We start from the raw sequence: 27,665 nt of genomic DNA, 5'->3' as shown, positions 1-27,665 counted from the left end.
CTGCCCTCCTGGGGGAGCTTTACCACCTCTTCAAAAGTTTGAAATTTGTCTCGGTCTGAAATTTTACCCTCAATCCCCAAGTGTGCATCCACTTGATGAAAGCCTCATAGAAAGATAATCTTTCTCTTTAAGGCTAGGTCCCACTCATGCCACCATACACAGTGTGTTTTGATGAAATCATAGCTTTCTACACTAGCATTAGTAGAAACCAAAGGTCGCCCACATGAATTAACTATGGTAGCTTACCACCTTGTCAGGTGCCAATTTAACTATGCTAACCGTTGGTAAAATTTAGGCACATGCTCTGAGTCTGCTCGGCTGTGAAGTAATATATTCGTTAGCTCAGTCCTGATGAAAGAGTTTGAGCTAATCATGCATACCATTACTCAGCTGATGGGAAGTAACTTGTTGTGCAACCATAACTTCATTGTGTATCTATGCCTCAATTATCAGCTCATATCTTCCATGAGTCTTAGAACTGCTGGTATCAGAGATAGGTCTAGTGGCTGGAAGTTACGTAGGCCTTTATAGGCCTGTATGGACAGAAAGCCTGAAACCACCAAGACACTTCATTTAGCTCACCCTCAGCTATCAGACAGTAATGCTTTCCGTTCTCAATAATCTGAGCTAGACTGTAACCTCTGTGACAGGGATTGTCACTGTACTTGGTTAGTATAGTACAGTAGTATAGTAATCAGACCATTTGGGTAGTGACAGTGTATAAACATAATTTCTGTTTTATTCCAAGGAAATTTGCTCACTGTTATGACACTGATCTCCTCAAGCATGGAGAATCTATCTTTCTTTTATCAGTCCACATCACTAGCTATTTGTGCTGTAGATCATGATGAAACATGTTCACATACATGGACCATATGGCAAATTCCACATTTCAAGCACCTTTGTATGAAGAATATCTGTCTGAATTGTGTTTAATATCTGTCCTTTTTTTCCCCCTCCACATCAGTCCAAAACCACATGACTCCAATTAGTTCCTATCTCAAATAGTTCATTGGCAGCAATCTATTCTCAGTATTGCCAAAATACATAAAACTGTTGCAAGTCTCATGATTTTTCATGGTTTTCTTTACAATTCAAAAGTCAGATGAATACCTTAACATTACAATGAGATGAAAAGAAGTGAAAATTACCTTTCAACTCAGAAAAACAAAACAAACCAAAGCTTGGATCTAATTAACCTTGGCAAAAAAAGAAATCACTGAGAATGAAAATCTCTCCAACTCTAAGCGGCCAAAACAAAGCCTTCTGAAGTCCTAACAAAACTCTTGAAATACGATTTAACTGGTACATCAGTGCTGCTCAGGCTGATGTTGATGCTCTGTATGGAGATTAATTTTACCCTCAGAAAGGAGGCTTCCTGCCAAATACATGCAGTCTGTATTATTTACGTCTTTAAGTACAGAAAATCCTGGAAGTTCTCTGCTTGCTCCGCTGTATCTCAAAGAATTAGGTTAAGGCAAACATTGCAGGGAGTGAGTATTTCCTCATGTCTGGGTATTTACTGACATTTTAAGTTCCAAAATTTATGTAGGGCAAAGATTTCTGGGGCTCTCTGTTCATTCTGCACTCCACTGTCACTGCTGTAAAATTCTTAGATTTAAATAAAGTTAGTACAAAGTTGCATGGAAATTATAGTCAGCTTACCCCAAGGGGGCTAATAAGCAAGACAATATAAGCAAGTCTCCAGAGAAGAGTAGATGTCTTTAAATTATATCCCAGAGATGTACTCTAATGGCTTGCATCAGAAATAAGAATCAGAATTAGGGACAGGATTTTTAACATCCCCTTTAGGCAACCAGAGCATCAGGTTTCATCTCAGTTTTAACACAGGTAGAATCTGTTCCAACAGTGAGAAGACTGCCATTTGTAAGTATTTTAATTTCACTTCTCTGGTGACTGAGTGACTTTGGGGAATGAGAGAATAAAACCAAGGGTAACAAATCAGGTGATACTTGAAATAACATTACTAACTCCCCACCCTTTGCAAACATATGGACAAAAAACTGTATAGGTTGTATCAGAGTACATACAAAACAGGATAGAAGCATTTCCCTGTGGCCCAGACAGTTTAATGAATCAGATCCAATACTGCAATCAGAACTGTGGTATCTGCGGACAAAATCTGTATGGAAGGTGCCAGAATGATACGTCTTAGGGATCTTGCAGATCAAGACCCCCAAGCAGTAAACTGTTGTTGAAAACTATAGCAGCTTCATTAGCTTCAATACCATTTTTGCACGTGACTACTTTGCTAAATCAAACCACTGGATGAGTGTCTTTCTTCACTGTATTTCTCAGCATCATTCCAGTTATCAAAAATTGAAACTTCCCTGAAGACTTAAGCCAAGCCTCAAATTACGTCTCAAAAATAAAGAAATTGGCATAACGTTAGAGGGGTTTACAACACCCTTGACCATCATTACTTCTGCCACTGTTGTTTGTGCTTTGCATCATGCCTTCAAAACCACATGCTTCAATTTTGGAGTCCTCAGTACTTCTGTAAAGGATGACAATAGTAGGATGAGATAATCAGATTCCATTTTGATTCAGGATTGTTAAAAGCTGAACAGACAATATAGAATAACTGCAGGATCATGGTTGTTCTAGGTAAACATTCCAGATAAAGGCTTCAAGGTCATCTAGCAAGAGTAATATAAAACATAATACCTGAAAAAGTATAATTTTTCCAGGCATTTGGCTGGGTCTGATGGTCCTTTCTTATAAAAAACATGATGTATTCATGAAAATGGAATAACCCTAGTATCAAAAGTGACAAAACTGGATCTGGACTTTGGTTACAACAGTGGGTTTGCCTGACCAGTTAGATCTGTCTCATCTTATAGAGACTAGATAAATGCATGAGAAACCTGTTACATTGAGCAGAAAGAAGGATAATTTTCAAGCTGAAGTGAAATATAGGAAAATTAGGATTAAAGAAGTTAGCACTGTGTGTCCATTGACAGGGAGGAGGCTGCATGTGTGGTACTTGAGGTAAAATTGCATGAGATGAGCTGCTTTAAGAATTCACAGCCCACTGGAAAGGTCCTTCAAAAAGGTCTTCCTATTCAATTCATTCACCACATCTCACAAATCATCTCTGCTGGAATGGGGAGGTCCCACCCCTTCCACTCCCAGGCTTCTGACTTGGTTTTGTTTTGGCTCTGACACTCACTAGACCTTCTTTTGAGCCCATTCGATTTATTAACCCAGAGCAAACCGGTCATTTATCTTTTTGGATGAGTTTTTTGCCATGTTAGTGAGCTGGTCTACATAGGAGTCTGACAAACACCAGAGCTCGTGCACAAACTGGGTGCAGGAGTGGGAGTGTATGGATGAAGTGGTAGGACCTCCCCCTTTCAGCCACAAGGGGCTGTTAGATTTACTTACTCATCTTTTATAACTTAATCCTTTCTAGAAAGTGAAAGTACTAAGAGAAATTCATGACTGTTGCATTGTCACATGAACTCAACCAATTTGTATACGTTGCATGTGGGATGTTTTTAGTGAAACTGATTTCAGAAAGAGGTGCTCTGTTTTATTTTCAGGATCCATTTGGATTTCTGCTACAGTGCCTTTCTACAGAGAGTTACAAAAATGAAGAATTCAGCCCTAGCCTTACATGTTTTACATAATTACCATTTATATTTTCTAAAGTGGCTTTTGAGGGGAAAAAATAACTGTATGAAAACTGTTCTAGAGGGGAAAATATACAAAAAATCTCCAAGTCAGCAAAAAATACTTGCAAACTCTCAATGAAGTGTTATTCTGCAGGGACATCTACAATTTTATAGGATGCAATTTCACAGTTCAGGCTTGGTTTGCCATGTGTGGAGAGCAGGCTGATTGCATCAGGTGGTGGAGCATTATCAAGTCATTGTTAACTCATTACCACAGAGGACCTAAATGGCTTTCCCCACTTACTAACAGTGACAGAGTCAACTGGTTTGGCCAGGCTGATATTGGTAGAGGGAATGTTCTCCAAGCTGAAATGTGAAATGAGCAGTATGAAAAATATAGATTTTTTTTTTTTTCTAAATAAGGTCTCAGGATTTTTGTAGCAATTGCATTCTCTGCAGTTTAACGATTATGACTGTCTCCCATCTTCTCCAGTTGCAAGACAGCATTTGCCACCTTACCACTCAAAATACTTCACTGTTTCTCTTCAAAGTGCTTTTTAAAGTCCTTCTTCACTCCCATCCTAAATATCTATTGGTAGACCACTGGTAAACTTTGACTTTTTTGCTAACTACCAGTTCCAGTAATTCTTGTGTTTTGAATCTCTTCTTGGCAGGATCTTAATTTTATTCTGTATTTGTACAGTAACTTGCATCTATTTTGGTCGATAAATCTGATAAGCTGGACTAATGCAAATAATAAATACATATAATAGTAAGGCAGCTGTACTGGCCTGAAAGTTTATCTTTGTATTATTCAAATACAGATATTGACATATAGACCTACTGTAATGAATCATCACATTTTGACAAACTAGATAGAATAAAATATAGCAGCTGAATCTTAGGAGATGAATATAATGTGCTGAAACAACAAGTTATTCCACTAACCTTCTACCTGACAGGAATTCATGAAAGGCAGATACCAGAGAAGATTGTTTGTCAAAACCAATATGGAGGCCAGCCTTTAGGTTTATCGTGGAAGTTGGATGCTACGATTTTTACAAGAATTTCTGAACATGCTTGGGGTAATGTTTCTTTGTGTTAATATTATTGGTTTGCTTATCCACCTCTGCTCTCTATTTTCCTCTCTGTAGCCCACCTACATGCCTAGCATATATATATTTCATGTAATTTGTAAATGTAACCAAAAGCTGCAAGTTCTTCTCAAAGTATTGTTCAAAACCTCTAAACCTTGGTGCCATGAACCTCAGCTGTTCAACTTGGCATGGGCTTGGGGCAAGAAGTGATCACAGTGATTCCCTGTGTGCCAGATAAAATAGTGATGCTCCAGTAGCACTTCCTTGCCCCCAAGGAAACTGAGATAGGTAACTGCTGTCCCTGCACTAGGTCATGAACCATCAGGGAGACGATGAAACAAAATGAAGTTGATGATTGGCTAATACAGTAAATGCTGGGTATAAGATTGCAGGCAGGGATCCAGACCATTTGTAAAAGTGGCATGGGATGTATAAAAAAGCAGATGACAGAGGATATTCGTGGAGGCCAGAGGACCACACAAACTTTACACAATAGTAATAACAATAGGAATTATTTTTGTTAATATTCTTGTTAGTAGATTGGCCAAGGCAAACCACAGCATGACACAATTTCATAAGCTTAGATGGATGAACCAGTCTACTTGGGGGACTAGTTGTCTCTAATGAATCAATTGCCTGCATAAGAATAAGCATAAGAATAGCCATAGTAGGTTGGACCACAGATCCACCTAAACTTCTATCTGAAAGTGGCCAAAAGTGGATAACCACTTTTGGATGAGTGATAGATAACCCTATAGTCATAGTTAACGAACTTCCAGCAATCTACAGTTCATGTATTTCCCTAACCATGGATATTATCTCTGTGCTTAACAGCTATTGATGTCTTGTTCTTCTATTACTCTATTTAATCATTTTGGGAAACCATGAAGTCTTTTGACATCCGTGATATACTGTGTCAATAAGTGACACAATTTAACTGTACTTTCAGAGAAGAATATCTCATTTCATTCATTTTCAACATGCCATCACAGATTTTAATTTGATGTTCCTTAATTCTTAACAGTCATGCCATTCCAGTCACGTCATCTCCAATTTTATCTTTACTATGTGCTTTTAACTATGCTGTCACTCGATTAACAAGGCTTCACTGTGAAGGTTTGTCAGAATAATATTTTTTGCAGTATTGGTAGCAGATGAGACTCCAAAGCCTTTGGTGCAATATACAGGGATGCATATTAATTGCCATCAGACAGTATCAGTAGGAGAGCATTCCACTAATGAGCAGCAGAGGACAAGGGCAGATTTCCAAAGAGTCAATTTCAGACCTCCAAAAAGCTTCCCAAAATGCTTGTTTTTATTTTAGTAGCCAATTTTACCAGAAGGTCATGATAAGTCTGAGATCTGTCAAAAGAAATGTCAGAAATCAATTGTTTTTCTGTGGGCTGCGAGACTGTTTATATTTCCACACTGCAGAAACATCATGGAAGTAGGAAATGCATACAATTGATTTAGAAGGGGCTCAGTTTCAGTTCTCAGTTATGGCTGTAGGTGGGTATTCACCTAATTCAAGCTGTCCTAATGTTCAGAAAAGATTCGATGGCATTCATATAGCTGAACTTACTGCATAGATTTTCAGACAGACAATTGTGTACATTTAAAAAGGAATACTGCTATTGTGGAATATTAAGGTAGGTGGTTGAAGTGGGGTTTCTTGGAATTGTTTCTGTTGTTTATATGGCTTGTTTTATACTAGCAAGTGTTCTTGTATTGAGGGAAAAACAAAGTACAATCAGTTCCTATTCACCCTTTTCATGCCATTGATTTTATAAGCTTCTGTCACGTCCTCCCTCGGGCATCTTTTTTTTCAGGCTGAAAAGCCCTAGTCTGCTTATCTGTTCCTTGTACAAAAACTGTTCCACACATTTGATCTCCTGTATTTCACTTCTTTGGATTTTTCCAGTTCTCATATTTTGAAATGGGGGCCCAACGTGGCACACTGCATTCAAGATGTCTGTCACCATGTGTTTATATATAATAATGGAATAATGTTGTCTTATGCTTTGTTCTCTCTGTCTTTTTTAATAGACCCAACATGTAATGTACTTTTACAAATCCTCCTGATCAGCAAATTGCCATTTTTTTCTCTGCCATTATTTGACTAGCTGTATCTATGATCCTAGGTATCAGCGATGTATGTGGAACCTCAGACAGAATTAATCTTACATTCATCCTTCCCATGAGTAACCTGAAGGACTTGGGTGGCATCATGCAGGTGTGTAAGAGCTTCTGAATCACATCCTGTGTTAAACAAGAATTGCTTTGTTAGAAGTACTAACTATATGAAATACACAAGATATCTTGTTAGTTGTCCAATCCCCACATTTATCTTCTCCCATAGAAATAAAACTCAGACTAATCTTTGATCATTAAGGCATGCCTCCTTTTTGAATGTATTGTATCATTAAAGATCAGTTTTCATGCTAACTAGGACTACTTAATGATTTTGGGTTGAAAAAACTCTTAATTCTAGGTGAGTTCCATGAGAAGAATTATTTCAAGTGAAGTTTGCTCTGAGGTTTTGAAATCATTTGGATCTGAAGCTCCCAGTGAGACTGAAAAGGGTAAAGTTGAAACCATGTGGACTGAAATAAAGAAAAAAATGTACAGATAACCTCTCCATGAGTGCAACCTCTTGAGTTTCAATAAAATCTAGCGACAATGAGCTCAGCTAGTTTCTAAGTCCTCAGTCCTTTTCCTGCAGCATGAAAGTACCAACTGTATTTTTGTTCTTACCTCGACTTGGTTTTCATGGTTCATTGTGCAAGAATGAACAATGATTTCTTTTGTCAGTCATCCAACTGAAAATTGTTTTGCTTATTATTCAATATAAATTGTTCCTCTGCTAAAACATAAGATATCAGCATGTAAGGATTTATTGCCCAATTTTACCTCTCACAATTCTAAAACATGAGAACAGTACTTGCTGCTTTGGTAGAGAATGAGAAACATGGTAAAAGGGGGAAATGTAGGTTTCACTAAAGAGAGAGTATTGAATAGCTCCCAAATTCACTATAGTTCAAAGCATTAGCTCTGCAAATCCATTACTTTGGAAGAGGACGATGGAAAAATGCCATCTTTGTATTGCATATGAAAGGATACGACTTTCCAAAGTGTTCTGGTGAAATAGAAGGCTACATCCTGTTGACTCAGGATCCTTTGAACTTGAAGCTCCTAATATAGGACTGAAAAATGTACCGCTGAAGTTATGCAGACTGAACACAGCTCATAACATCTGAGTGAACATCCTCTGAGTTACAACTAATTCTAGCAAGCCAACTCAAGGAATTTAGGAACATAGTGGTCTTAAGTTTTCTCTTTAGTCACTGCACACCTAAGATCAGAATTATTCTTGATCACTTCTGTGGACAACTGAGAGGTTGACCTGAGGCTGATGAATTTAAGGACCTTTAGTTATAGCAAGTCAGCTTTTTGCCTCTGAGCAGGCTCTGAGACTATAATTATCATGAAATAAATGTAGATAACTCAGCATTGCTATGAATCCCCCTAAGTCATAACTGAACTGTCTTTGTGGTGTGACCACAATGAAAGATGAATACTTCCCTGACAGAGAAATCCAGCAGAGTCAAAGCAGCTAAACAAATCAGCTGGGTTGTGATCCAGCATATGTATCATTAGAAGAGCTTTTTCACTCTGAGTTGTAAGACATAGAAGGAGGAAACCGGTCCTATTTTCAAATATTGTTTGTATATTTTGCATTAAACTGTTACTTGATAGAATTCATAAACTATTCTTGAAGAATGGTCTAAAAGCCAGGACTTCTTGATTGAAATCTCCTGTTGCTAAGAATAAATGCTTTCTTTTCTGCATTTTCTTTCCAGCCAATGAATACTGAAGTTTTTTTCTTGACAGTGAGACAGGTTCAGCAGGAAAAGTAGAAGTGATATTTTTATCCAGCCAATAGCTCAATGACCAAGTAATTCTCTGGAGCTGCAGAGAGGACCAAATCCAGAGTTTGAGCAAAGAACCTGTTGTAAGCAAAAGAGCTCTCGCTTTGTTGTGTGTGCTGCCCATCACAGTCCCAGGAGTCAACTGAAAATGATTTTCAGAAACAGTCACTTGAGGACGGTTGTGGAAAACTGCTGTACTTTTGAATTCTATTTGGAAATTAACTGTGAGGCTATTTTTGAACTCCTTAGGACCATCAGAAATGCTTTCTGTTGGTGGATACAACTACTCAGAATAGCACAAACTGGTGCATAGAATTATTATCACTAGGAAAAAAACACTAGGAAAAAACCATCACTAGGAAAAAACCATGCTGGGAGACCCCAGACGGGTGTTTGGGCTCAGAATAAATACACAGAGCTGAAGGTTAGAGAAATCATCTACTCAGGTGAAAATCACTGTTGTAATATACTCCATGCTGAAATTTTTAGAAATACATACCTAAGCTGTCAGGGAGCAGCAAGAACAAGTTTGGTCCATGAGGGAGGACAAGCCAGAATCCAAGGGTGACCTCCACATAGGCAGGGTGCTCATCAGCTGGGCGCCATCTCACAAGGTCTGAACAGGACTAGGTTGGTGATAGTGGCAGGCTCCATCAGGGCAAGACCTATGGATGCCTTTGGGGTCCTGACATAAGGATACTATCATCTGAGCAAAAGCTGTCATGAGTCTAAATCTTACTGGTTTTACTTTTTAATTATTTACTGTAGCATGGATTCAACTTCAAGCTACAGATCAAACATCTGAAAACTGATCACAGTTTGTATTTGGATCCAAAGACCCTTATCACTAAGGGTTAGTTATTTGGAAGTGGACTGGAATTTTGTGGTTTGTTGCATCTCTTCAAAGCAAATTCGACCGTTGTGTCTTCAGGCAGGTTTGCAAATGGATGTCACTTGAAGGGTTCTTGGTTTCAGTGGCAGCTATTCATGGTATCACAGGATGCCAAAAGCACTACCAAATCCTTGTTATTTGAATTGCATACTGCATCACTGGGAATTTGTAAAACAAAACAATGCCCATTACTTCTGCAGCTCTCAAACTGAGATTATTTGTCCCCCATATGCTGACTCCAAAGTAATAATTAACTAAGCACACTATTTCCTGAACAATTGATAATGCTGGCAAAAAAGAAAAGGTGGTTTGGCATGACTAAAGATGTCTTTTAGCAGAAATATGTAATCAAGGCCTTGATTACCTATAATCAGTAAAATTTTAAAGTGCCATAGGTGTTTTGGCCTGATTTCACTGGTTAGGAAACACCACTGTAAAGACATCATATTACTGCATAGGTCTTGTTATATAAACTGAAGATATTAAACTGAAACAGATGTGTTGATTTCAGCTTGGCTCAAAACACACACAAGAAACTGATGTTTGCCAAATGGAAAATGATAAAAATCAGTTGAGAAAATGTTATTTTCATGCATCTGAGATAATTACAACCAGTGGGCAGTGAAACAAAATTAAAACCTATAAAGAATAAGCTCGCAGTAGCTGACAGTAGATGCTACAGAGGGAGGTAAAATCCTTGCCAGTGAACCAAGCCAGTAGGTGAGTAGAACTATATAAGGAAAAATTGCATTTTCTATATACCCCATGACATAAGATTTAATACTCATTTATGATGACTTTCATGTCTACAGAAAGTACTAATGGTTGTAACATTAGGCTTCTTTTTAAACTGTATCCCTAGTATTTCACTTAATGACCTCGTGTAGTACTATGTCTCTTGAAAGTAAATACTTCTCTTTCTAATTGGGATTTATTGCCTTTTAATTTGCAACCCTATGTTGTTATATGATGGGACAAGTTTAATAAAAGGAGAGATTGATCAGTTTATTACTATACCAGTAGCAATTCTGTACACCTCCATCAAGTCTCCTGTTACTCTTGTCCTGTCTGGGTTAATCTCTCATCCAATATAAATCCCACCTTACCTCTACCTCTACTCTGGACTTCATCAGTCTCTGCTTTATCTTTCTTGAGAGTGAGTCAACCACAACTGAGCTCAGTTTTACACGTGAGAATTGATCATTTTTATATGGTGCTATATATTTCCTATATTGTTTCTATCCATTTTAAATTGTTGTCTGTTAAAGTCATTCTTAAAATTTGGCATTTTTCTTTAAGGCAAGAAGTCTTCTTAGCAGTTCCAGAATGTAAAGGTACATGCAAATTGAATTTTTATTTGGCCCTTTCAACAAATTTTTTATAGAAACACTTTGTTTTTCTTAAGAGTTGGAAACTAATGAGCTCTGTCAAATTGGACAACACTGTGTCTAGGAAACTGTTAGAGGAAATGCTGATTAGTTAGTGAGCCAAAACCATAGCCACAATTTGCTATTGATTGTGCAAGGCAGGCAGTTACTGAGTTTATCTACACGATAACTCTTGGACAAAATATACCTAGCTAGTTAGAAACAGAATGTATTTAGCTAGTTAGATTCAATAACAGGGAATCACATTCATTCAATGGAGAGGACAGAATTATATTTTGAGTGATGGTCTGGGGACAATAGTAGAGTGGGTGTTAATGTTTTTAGTTTAGAAGAAGTGATTTTTCTGAATTAGGGTTCTGAGTAGACTTACTGTGATATGGAAGGAAGTCAGTAAAGTATTTAGGTATTTAAATAGGACTCAAAACACCTGAGATTCTCATGGAAATCAATAGAAGACAGGTTTGGAAAATTTTAACAGCGACCTATCTGCATGTAAAAATGAATAGACATGGACTTCATGCTGTACATAGATCAACCTTCCTCCTGCGTGTCCTTCATTTGGAGTATAGTACAAAATGTAGGTCTGTATGTTAAGCCTAATTCACCCTATATCTTATACTGATCTCACATATAAGGGCATGCCCTGCATGTACTAAATAAACTTAATGCTAGATTCTGTTTTGTTGAGTGGGAACAGAATAATGCAAGGGTGCTTTAGGATCTGCTGCTGTTCCGGAACTTGTGACTGAAAAGCACTATATGGTCAGTGATTATCCAAACAGGATTAGCATTATATATGGATTTTTTTTTTCTTAGTCTTCTGGTTCTAATGGCTGTTCTAGCCACATCTCTGGAGAGTTTGAAGGCTTTTGGAGTTCTGTGATGGATGTCCTCCAATACGAGACATTTACATGAATGTGAATAACTATAAATGAGTGAAGACAGATCTAATACTGAGTCCAACTCGCAGCGTCTTTCTGTTTCGTTCAGTGCTCGATCTATATTTTGACAATGACCACCTACTAAATCAATTATTTTACTTTGAGCAAAATGCTACTTTATTTTTAGTATTTGCAGTCCTATCATGTTTCTCAATTTCCTCTAGCATCTTCTCTAAACCAGTTTCAGTATAACAAAATAGGAAAAAATTATTGCAGATAATCTTTGGTTTGAATCAGCTGTAGCCGCAATTTTGTGCTAAACAAACTGATATCTTTGTGAAACAATTCGTTAATTGATGGTACTATAAAGGTTACCTTTTATAAAACTTAGTTCTGTTTTAATAAAGGCAACTTGTGAGCAGCTGATCTTTTTTTTTTTTTTTTTTTTGAAAAAGAAATATGCTACAATAAGGCACTTATAAGAAGATGAATGATGCCTAAAAGCTATGTTGGAACAGTCATCCCACAGTCTCACATCTTTTTTTTTTTATTAGATCTATAATTAATCCTCACTTATACCAAATGTGTGTGACTCAGACACACTGACAGAGGGCTGATGACAAAACATGTTATTGTTGATGCTGTAGAAGATGCACTGTAAGCATCTTCCAAGACTTGGAGAACACCCTCTTGTTCAAGCTGTTTACTCAGTAAACAAAAATCACAAAAATTGTCTCAGTCCACTCTTCAGAGCAACCTTGGGTTTGGTTTTTTTTTTTCAGGATTAATCCAGTCCTTGATGAAATTCCAGAAGCACCTCTTACCCTGTTTGCTGGATTTTTTCTATATTTAGACAGTCAGTAAGAGTGACTAGCTCAGGTAAAGCAGCTGACCAGCGAGGCTTCACAATTCTATTTGCATCTCCGAAACCCTGGAGGACAGAAGGGTCTTTTAATTGGTGATTCCACCTCAGTAGGAACATGCTTTTAGGAAATGAGGCCTACACCGTTGTCTTCACACCAGGCACACTTGCTCTGGTTGTCATGGTAATCTGCCAGAGCATGCTAAGTCCAATGATGTGGAAAACAAGATGGCTTCCTCACTTGTTTAGCCTTAAGGAAAATTAGAGATATTAACAAATCATTACAGGGTTAACAGACACTCCGAAGACTTGACCTAAATAAACAGCATCATGTCAGATTGCTAATAGCTGTCTAAGTTTTTCTTCTGTGACTCTCCTGAAAGTCCTTAGTTAATGAAGGTTTTATTACCCTAAATATTTGTTTTTCTCCACCTCCAAGTAAAATCCTGTGCTTTTACTGTTAAGGTGGACCTTGTATTCAGTGAAGTGCATTTAATTTGTCGGTCAATTGGGAAGAAATTAAAATGCTAAACAACAACCAATACTTTTGGGAATATAAAACCGAAATTTTAGGTACTTATTGCCACTTTCCCCAGAAAGGTTTTTCTGCATTTCACAGAAAGCTCTTTCCTGGTGCAGAGTGGCCAACACGCAGTGCACTCCTCGTGGTGACAGAGCGAGGTCTCGGGCTCCTGGAACTCTGTGGGGCTGGGGAGGGTGGCATGTCTCTGAGAGAGGAAATGTTGCATTTGAAGTTGGTGATTTGAGGGTGGGGGAAGAGGAAAATTAAATGCAGGCATGAGAAAAAGCGTACAAACGAATGAACCCATCTGTTAAAAATATAGGAGGAAGTGGCAGCCAAAACTCTGTAACTGCAGATACGATGGTGGTAGGCTCATATGGGGGAACCACAAGGTCAGTAGAAAAATAGACTACATCTTTCAAGTTTTCTCAGTCAAATCGTCTGTAATTTCAAAGCAGCCAGTTAGTTGGTGCCATCCACTTCCTCAGAGCTTGCTCCCTGGGGAATGAAAGATGAAGGTGAGGAATTTCACAAGTTGCTGAAAGAAACATTTAAAAAAAGGACTTGTTTTGCTAAGTCTTCTGACGTACCGTGTCTTTACTGGGGGCTTCCAGTGTCCTCTGGAATCTGAACGATAGAAGAAACCAATTAACAGAGAAAACACATGGGGCAAATTTACTGCTTCCTTGATTGAAACATACCAGTGACAGATACACATATGTAGGCACATGCTCTCCATCTAGCTCTACGTGTGCGCTTTAGCACATAACCGGAGAAACTATGCCTTTCGCTTCGCTTCCTTTGCTAGGTTTAAAATGCGAGTGCACTGGTTTTCAGTTTGGCCCAGGAAACTGGGACATTCCTGATGGAAATGCCTGCATTGTATTCAAAGCAGGGTGATTTTCTAAACTGTAGAAAATACCAACACTGAGTGCTCCTTTTTAAATGTAGAAAAGCTGCCCAAGGACTGCAAGATCAAATTAAATGAGATGGCCTCCCCACAAAAAAATTAACCACATTCCAATATCATCATATTTACACTGAGAATCTGAATTTCTCAGGTTCTTATTGATTATGTGAACTGTGATTCTTTCAATTCGTATGAATTTACTTGCTCTAAAATTCACCCTTGCAACTGAAATAACAGCATGTGTTTCCATTGTTTTTCAAGAGTATTTATTTGAAATTTCAGCAGTTAGAGCATATATTTACTTAGCAGAGGGAACAGGAAACATGGTGGATCAGGACACTTAATACAACCACCTGAATGTTGTTTATTTATTATGTTCTGGGTTTTTTACTTTATTAATGTATTATGACATAGTACACCTTATTCCAGGTATACTATCTGCATACATAATTGCACTTGCACTTTTCCTTTTATATTGCATATCGATTAAGTAAGTTAAAGAAACAGTGGGCACGGTGACTGATTTATTTTCTTGGTGTAGCAAATTTACTTAGTTCAAATATCCTTAAATAAACAGGATAAAAGGTTGTATGCGATTTCATGCATTAGCTCTATCACTGCTTTTATCCCAGAGGTCTTTTTTTTTTTTAAACATTTTGCATGTCGGTCTTAATTCTCAGGTGTAGCTATGATAACATTGCATTGTGATTCTCTCTGCTCTGACATCTCAGGTGTACAATTTCTGATGTGCTTTATGAAGCACCATGTCAGTGTGTCATCCTTAACAACTGTTGAGATTTACAAATTGAGGAGAATAAAGATTTCGATTTGGTTGTGGTTCTTAAACCAATTTGGTATACCAAATTATCTAATCAAAGCTTTGGCTTACAACTGAAATGTATCCAAATAATGGATCTTCAGATAGAAAGCTACAAATCCCCTGAGAAGAATTAAACAATCTTTCATGAGAATTCTGCTATATTTTACATCTGTTTCTTGGAAAGGCCCAGCCCCCGACTTTAGATGTTCCTATTTTGGAACACATGACTTGTTTCACTAAGCATGCTAAGAGGAAATGTGAACACATATAAAGGAGAAATTACTCCCTGCACAGTTTCAACAGTGAAAGCTTGGTTCTGGTTCAGTTAAGCATCACAAAAATCTCTGGGTGCACTGTTATTTTTATTTGAAACTATTTGTCTATCACAATATCATTGAGTTCTTAACCTTTTACTTCTGGAAAAAACAAATATGGTTTAAACTATCTCTTCAGAGCTTCAACTTGCTAAGGAATGAAAATCACTGATAGCTGTTGCAGGAAGAGAGGTTACATATTAAAAAAAAAGGAAAGAGCATTTGAAAAATGAACGGGAAAAGAACAACGAACCCGAAGATAAAGATACAGTAGAAGACAACGATGGAAAAAGGAATGTGATGACTTGAAAAATGTTTAGAAGATCATTTAACTATTTCTCACAAGGAAAGATGGAATTGCTGGATATGGCTTTGTGCTGCATTACTTTGTAAACCTCTCCTTGGTAATTAATCACCTCTTCTGTTCTGGTGCAGAGGAAGAGTAACACATTTTTCTCTTTGAATTATTCCACATCTTCATTCCTGAATGCATTCCGGACCCTAGAGGTTTTGTAGAATTGGGTGCATGTGTGTGTGTGGGTGTTGCTGTGGAATGGGCTCTTGAAATTCTTGGATGATTGTAGCTCCAATGACTGCTGGGAAGGGACAACACCTGGCTACAAGTATGTGATCTATGGACCATTCTCTTTGAGCCAACAGCTCTGCGTGTCCCTAGAGTCCCCATTGTCATTTCTAGATTTCTTAGTCTTTTTTTCCTTGATGGTAGACCCTATGAAAATAAATTATTTTTATATTGTGGAAATTATTTGGATATTCCCTGCAGTTTTGGACGTGTAGTGGATCATGTGAATTAGAAGTTTGTTTAATGTCAGTCAGCAAAAGGCAACAACAACAAAGAATAAGAAAAAAAGAAAATAAATAAAAAAAGAGAGAAGGAAGAAAAAGGAGGGAGAGAACATTTTCTCTCTAAGCAACCCATGTTTTCCCTGCAATGAAGAAAACAAGTGAAGGATGAAGTTGCCTCATCACATGAGCATCCTCGGGGGTGTGGAGGTGGGGGAAAGGAACCAATCTGGAACCACTTCTCAGAGGCAGCCCAAAGCCTTTAACTGTGAACTGGTTGGGAATCCTTGTCCTGACTTATGCTTGGGCAGAAACAGATGAGATTTCCTAGCCTGGGGGGCAGGTGGTAGCAGAGCTTTTGTCTTAACAATCTCCCATGTCAGAGCCAGGCTCTGTTCAAATCAAGGTTAAATTCAGCATGGCTTCTCTATTGCTCTTTGTTTTCCCATGTGTATCGGGAGGTTATTATCTTTTGCCATGTCCAGAAGCCACTACTACCTTTGAGTGCAGTTCAGTCTGTACTTAGGAAATTCAAATCTTCTTTATTATTTCAGGCAGACCACTCAGTAACAACTAGTTAAAACTGTAGTTCTTGTTATTATTGCCTCCCCACTATTATAAGGTGTTCATACTGGTGTAGTTTCTGTCCCAGTATGATTTTTTTAAAATTATTTAAGACTTGAACACAAACGATGAGCAATTTCTGAACAAGTCAGAGAAAAAGTACATTCTCTTTTGTTTCCCTTTTGCTCTTTTTGCATTTCATTAAGAAGGAGATTTGAAAGGTGTCGTTTGACACAGAAAATCTTCACTAAGAGGCAATGAACCTTAGGCTGTTGGAGAAATAAATATTTCCTGTGCTATGTTATAATTCTGAACTTTAGAATATGATCCAGTCATTAAGAAATGCACTGCAGCTTAATAGCTCTAACCCCACAGAGAGGGATAAAGTTGAAAGTTGTTGTGGAATTCTGGTGGTGGTAATCCCTTTCTCTTCAAGGAATAGCTGTGCAGACTTCATTTTACATTTGTGTCTGGTTTTACTTTTAATTCATGTTACTGAGCTTTCTCTCAAATCTTTGCTCCCACTCTTTTAAGAATTTCTCCTCCCCTTCCATAATTTCCCTAATGTCATGGTTTACAACAAAAGCAGACCATGTTTCTTCTTTTTCCTCTTTATATCCTCTCTCCAAGTTATACTCATTTGGTTGCATGCCCATTATAATAGATGCATATCACTGGCACTCACTGCTAAATGCCAACTACAAGTGGACATTAGCCACTCTCCCCCTTCTGACCATGCCTGTTTGTTACAGACATTTTGGTATTTACTCTTTCTGCTGTCCTTTCTGCACCCAGTAATTGTGTTTTTAATTCTTTTGTTTTCTGTGTACACACAGATTATTTCAAAATCCCTTGCTTCTCTCTCCAGAGACCAATCTTCATTATATCTTTTTTTTCATTAAGTATTACCTTCTCTATCTCATTGCTCTGTTTCTAATTATGGTATATGTTAGTTGTGTTTTTATAGACGGTTGCCCAAAACACCAGAACGATGTTTAAATTACCATGGTCAGATATGAGCTGCTTTTTCCCGAGAGTGCAATTCCTCCCCTTTGTAAAAGTATCCCCTTATTTCTGCTCAGCTTCATGTAAAAGGCTGAGTAACACATACCACATGGGTACTACAGATTGACATCTATAAGGAATTGTTTTTCAGAAAATGGATAGTGCCCCTACAATAGTCCAGAGAGGTTTTCTTTAGTGCAGGTGTTCAGAGAGGATGACATGAATTCGGACAGGAGTTAAGATCAGGAAGCCTGTAATGATGACAGAAGAGTGCAAAGATTCTAGTTTTCATTACAGCGTTTATAATAAATGCCTTACCCCTCCTTTTTTTTTTTTAATTGTCTGTCTTTTTTTTCTCTCCAGATTGCTCTTGGAGACCGACGAGAAATGATTGCTGGTACTTGCAGAAAAAAACATCTGGGGTCTATTTCCAAACATTAAGCTGAGTGTAATCTAAATATCCTGGAAGTATTTCATGTTAAATCAATCTGTTAAGCCTGGTGTGCATCCCACAACCTTTGCACAGATCTTTACAAACAATGTTAGACCGGCTCTGTGCTTGGCAGCGCAATACTGGGTTGAAGCTACAAGAAGGGAGCAAAAAACCAATTGCTCAGGAGCATGAAGGCAAACTCTCCCTGGGTGGCCAGGGAACTGTTCTGCACTGTTATCAGGCCAGGTCAGGGAGCATGGAGATATCATTTGGAAACTGAAATTGTCCTCTGCAAAATCCTGCCTAGACACAGGAATCTCCTCTTCAGCAAGAAACGGCCCAAAGAGAGTGACCAGCATGGGTTGCTGATCTGGGAAGGAAGAACATGGAAAGGAGTGGTGGGGGAAGGGCAACAGCTTACATTTTACTCTGCACAAAAATAATGTCTCTCCTTTTTTGTTGGCTAATGTACTTTGGTTTTCATTCCACTCTCTCCGAAGTCAAATACTTTTCTCTATCTACATTCTTCCACTTAAAAAATAAACAAACCAAGAAGTTGCCACAGCTTTGCCTACTTCGCCTCAGCCACTTCTCTGGTTTCCTTTTCTGTCATACACTCCCTTAGGTCGCCTCCGTGCTTTGGCTTGTGAGATTCTGAGAGCTGGACTGTACTTCTAACACTGACACAAAAACACTGAGTTTGAGTCATGTAGAAAGCCTGTAGTGCATTCAACTCATGCAGTCCATTGAAGACTGCTTTTTTTTAGTAGTTAGTAGTCTTTTCCCAAAAAAGGATGCATGATTGTATAATGCATTGCACTTTCTAGCTGTAGACTTTGCTTCTCTGGCTTCCTTTTGAGCAAATATTTAGAAACTCTGGTATGTGCCTATGTCTTTATTAGAGCTGCAATTCTAAACTGTGTGTTGGAGGCAGTGATATAGTACAGTTTATTCAGAACCACGTCTTGAGGAAGTTGTGCAAACTAGTGAAATTTTGCACAGTAGGGTCATGATCCGTGCTTTGGCCATGTAGGCAGTGCAGTCTTTTAAAAAAGTAAACAGTGAGAACTTGCAGGAGTTGCAAACTGAAGCCTGAAACATACTGTTCTTGTGCAGTCCTAAAAGGGAAATAAGCTATGCACATTTTCAATCTGGCAAAAATTTGGCAATAACATTAGAACGCTTGTCTCTAATAAAGCATTCAGAAACATTTTTAAGTAAACAAAGCCAGCTAGCAGCAGACTAAAGTTGATTTACAGTAAAAAGCAAAAGCCAACAAAATGTTGTCAATTCCTGGTTATTGTTGAATATTTTATTCTACTATTGCTAACTAATAATGGGTGCCAAAAGCCATATATAAAATACCTTAGGTTTGCATACTATACCTATCTGGATTTGAATTTTCAAAATCTTTGGTGGTATGGATTTGGTTTGCTTTAAGCCTTACTGTATATACACACATTATCCATGCATGTGTGTATGCATTATATATACACGTATATAAGCATGTGTGTATTTATATATGTATATTATTGGGAGGGAAAATATTTAAGTAGGAAACTTATGGTTTTGTTTATATCATCAATGGAGGACCAAATGGAAGAGGTTTGTTTTTTTTCTAAAATCTTCGTTAGTTGGATTTAATTTTTATAAACCCCAAAGCTGATACAGACTGGTGCCAAAGTCATCCAGGGTTTGAGCTGATGAGAGGCTCCTCTTTAGATTCATGTTCGTCCTGAGAGGTTTAGCAGTGGAATTTCCAGAAGTGCCAAAGTGCCTGAGAAGCAAAAGTGTTATTGAACTCAATGGGATTTATCCATACGCTACTAGATGAGAGGTCTCTTATACCTAAGTGTTTCACAGAAAATCTCTGTGAAAAATTGGAAGCAAAAGTCTAGACTTAAAGCAATGCACTCCAGTAACTCTCCCTTCCACCAGGAATGTGACCCCAGAAGAGGGGCTTCCTGTCAGTGTCTGCCAAGGAGAATGGATAGGATCCAATGGGCTGGCCCGAGAAATGGCTGCTTTATATGCCATTTGTTGTTCCTGAGAGACACTTCTGAGAAAAGGAAAGACATTTCATAAATTGGAAAACCAGTTTATTTTAGGAATAGTGTCAGAAAGTGTGTATTAGCTAGTTATGGTTTAATATTCCTAGGGTGAGTAACCATGCTAAAGTAAGGCAATGGCTTCTTGCATAAGTATGTGAAAGTTAGAGGTGAAAAGACTATTAAAGTGGCTCCTGCTAAGTTGTGAAATAGGAGAACCTGTTTAAGAGGGTCACGTATGCAAGAAGACTGATAGTTCTCTTAGTGTTAGATGAGTTTTTATTAAGAGGTGAAATAACAGAAACTGCAGCAGTTAACTGACACAGCTAGCAGAGTGGCTGGTGGGAAAGAGGGAGACAGAAGAGTAGAAGTAGCTTGAACTGATCTTTTTATGTGGGAAAACTTGGCAGTCTCAAAATGGGAAGGAGGAAGCAACTGGCTGGCATAGCTTGGTTGTACTTTATGGCTTAGGTAGGGCATATTAGACAGTTGGTTTACTTTGTTAGGCATTTTCCCTTCTCCTTTCAATAAAATATTGTTGTTGCCATTGATTCAAATTTTCAAGTCGGGCAATTGGCTCACTGAGCACCAATAGTGTCATTTAAATTTGTGGGTGAGGGGCTGAACTCGAATTTCACTGGGAACCCCAATTCAAATGGGACCAGCCCCTTGCTGCTAGGTCTAGGCAGAGAAATTACACAGGATGGCCAGCCTTAACTTACCTGGTGGCTCCTGGGCGTGGCAGGGTGCTGAGATGTACAGCATGTGCTGAGGAGGCCATGCCACAAGGACATGGCAAAGCTGGCAGCAGGGAAGCTAAGTGCACTTGAAGGTGGCACAGGTACAATCTCACTTGCCTTTGAAAATCCAGCCCTGGGAAGGTTTGAGGATTCTGTTACTCACTCTCTCATGGAAAGTCTTCCCCCTCACCAACTGTGACACCACATCCTCAGAGACCTTCACACCCGTGTGTTTGCTCAGTAGTGCGGATCAGCTGAGGAGCCTGAGCCATGCTGTGACCTCTTTCAGATTTCTGCTCTGCAGACTGACAACCAGAAGAAAAGATGGAAAATTTTGCACCCATAAAAGCTCTCTGAAAATTTTTCTAGAAACATAGAGTCCTCTCCAAAGAAAGCATTAAAGTACTTGTGACAAGGTGAATGGACAGGCCCCAGTTTGTCACGGGTAAAAACTGGCTCAGTCAGCTGGAGGCTTACCAGCCACTAGCTATTAGGATTGTCATTTCCCCTCAGGAAATACCTGCTGGTGTATCAAGGGTAATTGCTAGCAGTCAGCTGTAACCCCAGAGGGTGGGTATATAAAATCATCAGGAAAAGACTGAACTGTTCCTGGTAGGAGGCAATAGGGGGTTTGTGTGTGTGTGTATCTTGGGTGTTTATCTTAATGAAGGATCTTAATGCAACGCGGGCTTTTGTTTCAGTTTTAACCCTGGTTGTGACTCATCCTTAGTTTTCTGCTGAAGCTTCAATTTTACAGACTCCTTTTCTTATCTGAGGCCACCACTTGCAACATTGGCTGGTTTGTCACAAGTATTCTCCAAAACAGAGTAGATAATTATAGCTTCCCGGATGGCTTGGTGTCAGTATGTGGTTTTGCTTCTAGAATACTTGAAATAGCATTCCCAAATGCCCTTCACTTTGTTATGCTCTTGCCATTCTTTCCTCTCACAAAAGGAGTAAACACCTTTGCTTTCCTGAGCCTTGGTTAAACTACCCGTGAAGCAGGTATATCAAGTAATGCCTACTGGTTACCCTTTAAAGTTCATTCTAAAATTTACAGCATTATAAAGATGAAAAGCAAGGCAAAAAAATTCAGAAGCACTCATGCAGTCAGTTTAAAGATTCATTCCCTCTCCTGCCTAGGCAGAGGTCTCCCCTGAATATTGCAGCCCATCAGTGTTACCCTGTCAGTTAAAGCACTCTTTGCCTCCATCCTTTCTGCAGTAATAAAGTTCCCAGAAGTGCAATAAAGCCAGACACTCAAAATAGGTCATCCTACCTGACACTTGTCTTTTCCTTTGGACGTATCCCCACATATCCATGCTCCCTGGGCTTTTTCTCCTGCTCCCAAAAGACTCCTCCAGACAGCAAGTTGTCACTTGGTTGTAACTTCACGAGGAGGCTCTCCCTGCCTCTTTGTCCCCTCTCGCTCCCTCTTCCTGTCTGGCATCTGCTGCAGGTGTGCTTGAATAGGACCCACTCCTCCTTACCTGTGGAGAGACCTTGTATTTGTCAAACAACAGAGTGAGCTTCACTTGGTTGTAAAGTTCAAGTTAGATGCTTCCAGGGTGGACTCAACACCTGCATGCTCTCTGAAATGACTAGTAAAACCTGTCATGATCAGATCATGAACTAACCACAGACTAAGGTGCTTTGTAAACAACAATGAACATCAGATGTATAATCGATTAATAGAGTTCATGAGCCATTTGATAATAAGTCACAACTAGGGAAAAAGGAATAATTTAATGAATAAACTAGTCACAGTGCGGGTGTTTCTCCAAAGCAGTTTCTCAGAACAAACAGAGATAAGAATCAGAAATAAACCATAGTTATTTACTTTGCTCTTTCCTTCTTGTATTCACTTGCTGAGATGAGAGAAACGTGTGGGACAACCGGGGGATCAGGCCCAGCCAGCATGGGTTTATGAAAGGAAGGTCCTGCTTCACTAACCTGGTCTCCTTCTATGACAAGGTGATGCGCTTAGTGGATGAGGGGAAGGCTGTGGATGTTGTCTACTTGGACTTTAGTAAGGCCTTTGACACAGTCTCCCACAACATTCTCCTGGAGAAGCTGGCTGCTCACGGCTTGGATAAGTGCACTCTGTGCTGGGTTAAAAACTGGCTGGACGGCCGAGCCCAGAGAGTGGTGATGAATGGAGTCAAATCCAGTTGGTGGCCGGTCACAAGTGGTGTTCCCCAGGGCTCAGCATTGGGGCCGGTCCTGTTCGATATCTTCATTGATGATCTGGATGAGGGGATTGAGTGCACCCTCAGTAAGTTTGCAGATGACACCAAGTTGGGTGCAAGTGTCGATCTGCTGGAGGGTAGGAAGGCCCTACAGAGGGACCTGGACAGGCTGGATCGTTGGGCCGGGGCCAACTGTATGAGATTCAACAAGGCTCAGTGCCAGGTCCTGCACTTGGGTCACAACAACCCCAGGCAATGCTACAGGCTTGGGGAGGAGTGGCTGGAGAGCTGTCTGGCAGAAAAGGACCTGGGGGTGTTGGTTGACAGCCACCTGAACATGAGCCAGCAGTGTGCTCAGGCGGCCAAGAGGGCCAATGGCATCCTGGCTTGTATCAGGAAGAGTGTGCCCAACAGGACCCGGGAGGTGATAGTGCCCCTGTACTCGGCACTGGTGAGGCCACACCTCGAGTACTGTGTTCAGTTTTGGGCCCCTCACTACAAGAAGGACATCGAGGTGCTGGAGCATGTCCAAAGAAGGACAACGAAGTTGGTGAAGGGTCTACAGCACAAGTCTTATGAGGAGCAGCTGATGGGATTGTTTAGTCTGGAGAAGAGGAGGCTGAGGGGTGACCTTATTGCTCTCTACAACTACCTGAAAGGAGGTTGTAGCGAGGTGGGGGTTGGTCTCTTCTCCCTAGTAACAAGTGATAGGATGAGAGGAAACGGCCTCAAGCTGCCCCAGAGGAAGTTTAGGTTGGATATTAGGAAAAACTTCTTCACCGAAAGGGTAGTCAGGCATTGGAACAGGCTGCCCAGAGAAGTGGTTGAGTCTCCATCCCTGGAGGTATTTAGAAGCTGGGTAGACATGGTGCTTGAGGACATGGTTTAGTGGTGGACTTGGCAGTGCTAGGTTAACAGTTGGACTCGATGATCTTAAGGGTCTTTTCCAACCTTAACGATTCTATGATTCTGTGATTCTAAAATATCTCCTCTCAGAATGCTGTGGTTATCTTATGAGTAGCGAGGTCTTCTGTGAATCATATGCCTTCAGATACTCAGTTCATAAGGAAATTTTAAGCCTTTGCATGTATATGGGAAGTAGTCAGCTTCTTTATTCTAATTTCCAGAACTCAGCAAACTATGAGGTTAAATTCTAAAAGAGTTCTCGATTATAAAGTTAAAAAAACAATGGAGAAGGAAATATCTTACAATCCAAATTTTCCACCTGATGATAGTTTTTCCTTTGCTTGGTATACTCTTCTTAGGACACTTTGTAGCATGCTCAGAAGACACATGATTTTCCTGAGATTGCCTAGTTCATTTCCTAAACACTGTGTTGAAACTCTAAGCTCATTCCCTTGTTGCCTTTTCTAAGTAGATGGGATCTATTGATGGAAAGAGATGAATTCTCTCTGCAACAGAGCAGACCTTTGTGAAAACAGATCCCCTTATAAATGGCCCAATCCTCTCCCTGAAAAACAGATGCCAGAAGCAGTTGTGGGACATTATGTTTCAGCTCTAGAGACTTCCACTTGTAAGAAAAAAGTAAAGGAGTCATTATTTATCTAAACAAGGCCTTTATGCTATGGTTCAGCGGCTGCTGGACAGCCGTGTGATCTGTCTTGTGTAATGCCCTCACCCCCTCCTTTCCCCATTTGGAGAAGAGAAAAAAAAGACTTGTACTAGCACAGAACATACTTACACAGCTCACTGTCTATTGTGCTCAGTCGCTCTGTCTATTATGGTCCATTAGATAAACATGGTGTTGAGCAGCCACTCAGCTGCTGCTATGTACGGCGGTGCTGATAACATGCTCTATGTTTAGAAGGGAAGCAGTGTGTCATGGGCTATGTGGGATATGTTTACGCATACGTGTGTGCTTTATCCTCAACAACAGAGAGCTTCCATCACAAAGCCCCTCTCTCTGAGGAAACAGATGGGTTTTTATCTTTTGTGATGGATTTTTTCATGCTGCTTCTTAAAATACCGCCTTGTATTTCTGTGTCTGAGGGTAAATGAAGTGCGACACAGACTCCTAATATTTCCCCTCCCCTGTAGGAAGTTGTACTTTAAATACAGAAGGAAGGAGGCAGCTCACTAAACACGCACTTTCCACATGCTACTGAGTCTGTCAAAGTTTCTGTGTATATCTCTCTTTCAGGAGACAAGCAGTCAAACAAGTTACGTTTTACAAAAGCACCTAATTGTATTTTTTCAAAAGTGACTTAGGCACTTCAGGGCCAAGATCTCTTTATTTGAGAACGGGGCTTGGGGCTTATCTATTCAGGGAGGCATACTGCTTTGCTGTGTCCGGTGTTGACCTCCAGATATGTACACAACCTGACACAAAAGCTCCTCTTGTGCTTCTGAAAATGTCACCCAAAGCACACAGTGCTCTGAAAACCATGTTCTACAGAGGGTTGGTCCAGGATCAGTGAGTACAAACTTGCAAAGAGCAGACAGACTGGGAAAGGCTTGCCAGTGTGGAAGGGCAAATGGTCAGGAGCTACTTCCTCCTTGATTATATGAAGCAATAAAACCGACCACTGAGGCTGTCCTTAAATTATGAGAAGTTGGGTGTTATTCTCCTTCTGCACGTGGGAGAGGATGGGGATTTTTCTTTGGGCCCAAAGTAATGGGCACGGCAATGAAGGAGGAGCCCAGCATCACTGTTTGCCGGCCAGTCTTTTATCAAGCAGATGTCACGATCAGACCATCACTGTAGAAACAATGACAATGACCAACCTGAGGTGATCATGGCCTGTTTCTTGCCATGTGCTGGATAAGCTCCACACAAGGTGCATGTTAAGAAGTATAAAAGTTCTGCTGACTCCTCTGAGGCTTCATGAGCAATGACCAGGTTCTTTCTGAGACAACCCAGCATGTGGTAATGCTCCAATACAAGGTAATAAAATAATGTGTCCATTAAGACGTACCTTACATAGTATCCAAGTACTTATTTAAAACACTGAGATTGCAGGCTGCTATGATACATAGTGAAAAATACTTAGAATATGATGGTTCATTGCAATAGAATGAGTCCAGTGAATCCTGCATTCTTAATACTTTTTCCCCCATAATTGTGGTGTTATTAACAGAACAACAAAATAATTCAGAAAAATCTTTAAAAATTTCAAAGTTGTTCCCATGAACCCATGGAAAAGAGCTCAAATTTTCTTTCAAAATTTTCTTGGCAACACATGCTTATGATATTTTTAATTAGCATTCTAATGTAAGATGTACTAGTTACAATATTTTGGTTTCCAAAGTACTGGTAAACAAGACAACCCACATAAAGATTTTAATCTCTCCTTTACGATTACAATATATTACACAAGAACTTCTTGAAATGGAAAAACATTAGTAATGCCACTAGTTTCTCATGAACATTTTAGCCTATATTTAGTATTAAAAACCAGATACTTTTAAATTTGATAATATTCAAAGTTTCTCATGTCCACAGCTTTGTGGACTAGTTATTTTACTTTTTTCCCCCTCTTTGAATCATTCTGAAACCTCAAAAAATGTTAATGTTTATAAACATTACACTTGTTTATAAAGTGTTTTCACAACTTTAGTTCTTCCTGAAGAGTGCTGAAGTTAGATTCTTTACCTGAATTGTCCTATTGTAAGATTCCTTTTGTAGGGTCATGAGGAATCATATTAATAGCATGACTTCATTTCCAGTAAAAATTTTGGCTATGATTGCAGACTTCGAAAATCTGTGTTTTTTACTTGGTCTTATTTCCTGATACTCAAATTTTTTCTCTTCCTTTCATCTACACTGCTTTCAGTGTCAAAGTGTGTCATAATTTTTTCTGGTAAAGGATTAATTCAAGCTCAATAAAAGTAAGAAAACACAACACAAACACATAAATAGTGAAATTCAGTCCATGGTCTGAATGGCACAGCACATACACAGAAGGCCCAGAGAATGCAGGGCATATGTTGGATATTTTTAGCTATCAGAAAAGTTCTGGTAGTTTCCCTTACTGTATTAGAGGTACCTTTGTTTGGACATTCGTGCAAGTGAGCAAAGTTGAGCATGAAGGTGATTTTTGTTAGTGATTTAAAAAAAAATCTGTATCTGTGTCTAGACCTATGTACAATCTGTCTTCCTTACATATTCATTTTACTACATAACCACCTTACAACTTATTTTCATCTCAATGTTGGTTTTTTTTTTTGTATAAAATTACATCAGTCACAGTGCAGGTGTGTGCATTAGGTGCCTTTCTGAGTGGGAAGCCTAAAAAGAGAAATGAAAGCCATAAGTTTCTTGCCATTCCTGTTGCTTACCTCATCTTGGGGGTACAGACACCAACCAGTGCACCAGCACAGAGAGACTCTCAGACTGCCAGCTCTGCTTTCTTCCCTGCTTGCAAATGATATATGGCAGAGCCTCTGCCTCCTGTGGCCCATCCTGGGACAACAGGAAGGCACCAGGGAGTCAGGGATTTAGGAAGACAGGGGTTAGGCGGGTGTTCAGATACTGATCTGGATGGGAGACAGCCCCTTCAGTGCCCTTGTTACATAGGTCTCATTGTGGAGGGCTGTAGGCTGGCTGACCCAGGGAGGGCACCAAATTTGGGATGATCAGTCCCTGTGAGCATGCATCATGTGAGCTG

At 39.4% G+C, this 27,665-nt stretch overlaps 1 protein-coding gene and 1 long non-coding RNA gene across 7 annotated transcripts in view; one reads left to right on the top strand and one right to left on the bottom strand.

Annotated features, from left to right (window-relative positions):
- Window positions 1–10,107: 10,107 nt before the first annotated feature.
- Window positions 10,108–27,514, bottom strand: LOC148053328 (uncharacterized). Of its 6 annotated transcripts, none has more exons than XR_015708413.1 (6): window positions 27,337–27,514; window positions 22,128–22,338; window positions 20,831–21,153; window positions 17,946–19,837; window positions 13,801–13,837; window positions 10,108–13,708 (listed from the first exon to the last, which is right to left on the bottom strand). It is a non-coding gene; the product is annotated as an uncharacterized LOC148053328 (long non-coding RNA). The 6 variants fall into 6 exon arrangements; XR_015708411.1 differs by lacking the exon at window positions 17,946–19,837 and having other exon boundaries at window positions 20,831–20,981; window positions 21,066–21,153; XR_015708410.1 differs by lacking the exon at window positions 17,946–19,837 and having other exon boundaries at window positions 10,108–12,937; window positions 20,831–20,981; window positions 21,066–21,153.
- LOC148053327 (uncharacterized) overlaps window positions 25,542–27,665 on the top strand; it is a 29,319-nt gene continuing 27,195 nt past the window's right edge. Inside the window, exon 1 of the mRNA XM_087775661.1 lies at window positions 25,542–25,942. The gene's annotated coding sequence lies outside the window, so the exon portion shown is untranslated. The remainder of the gene's footprint in view (window positions 25,943–27,665) is intronic.

Source organism: Nipponia nippon, unplaced genomic scaffold (genome assembly GCF_047370975.1).
Source record: "Nipponia nippon isolate SJK-2023a ecotype South Korea unplaced genomic scaffold, ASM4737097v1 scaffold_4, whole genome shotgun sequence".
Classification (NCBI taxonomy): domain Eukaryota; kingdom Metazoa; phylum Chordata; class Aves; order Pelecaniformes; family Threskiornithidae; genus Nipponia; species Nipponia nippon.
This window is presented reverse-complemented; position numbering and strand designations above follow the sequence as displayed.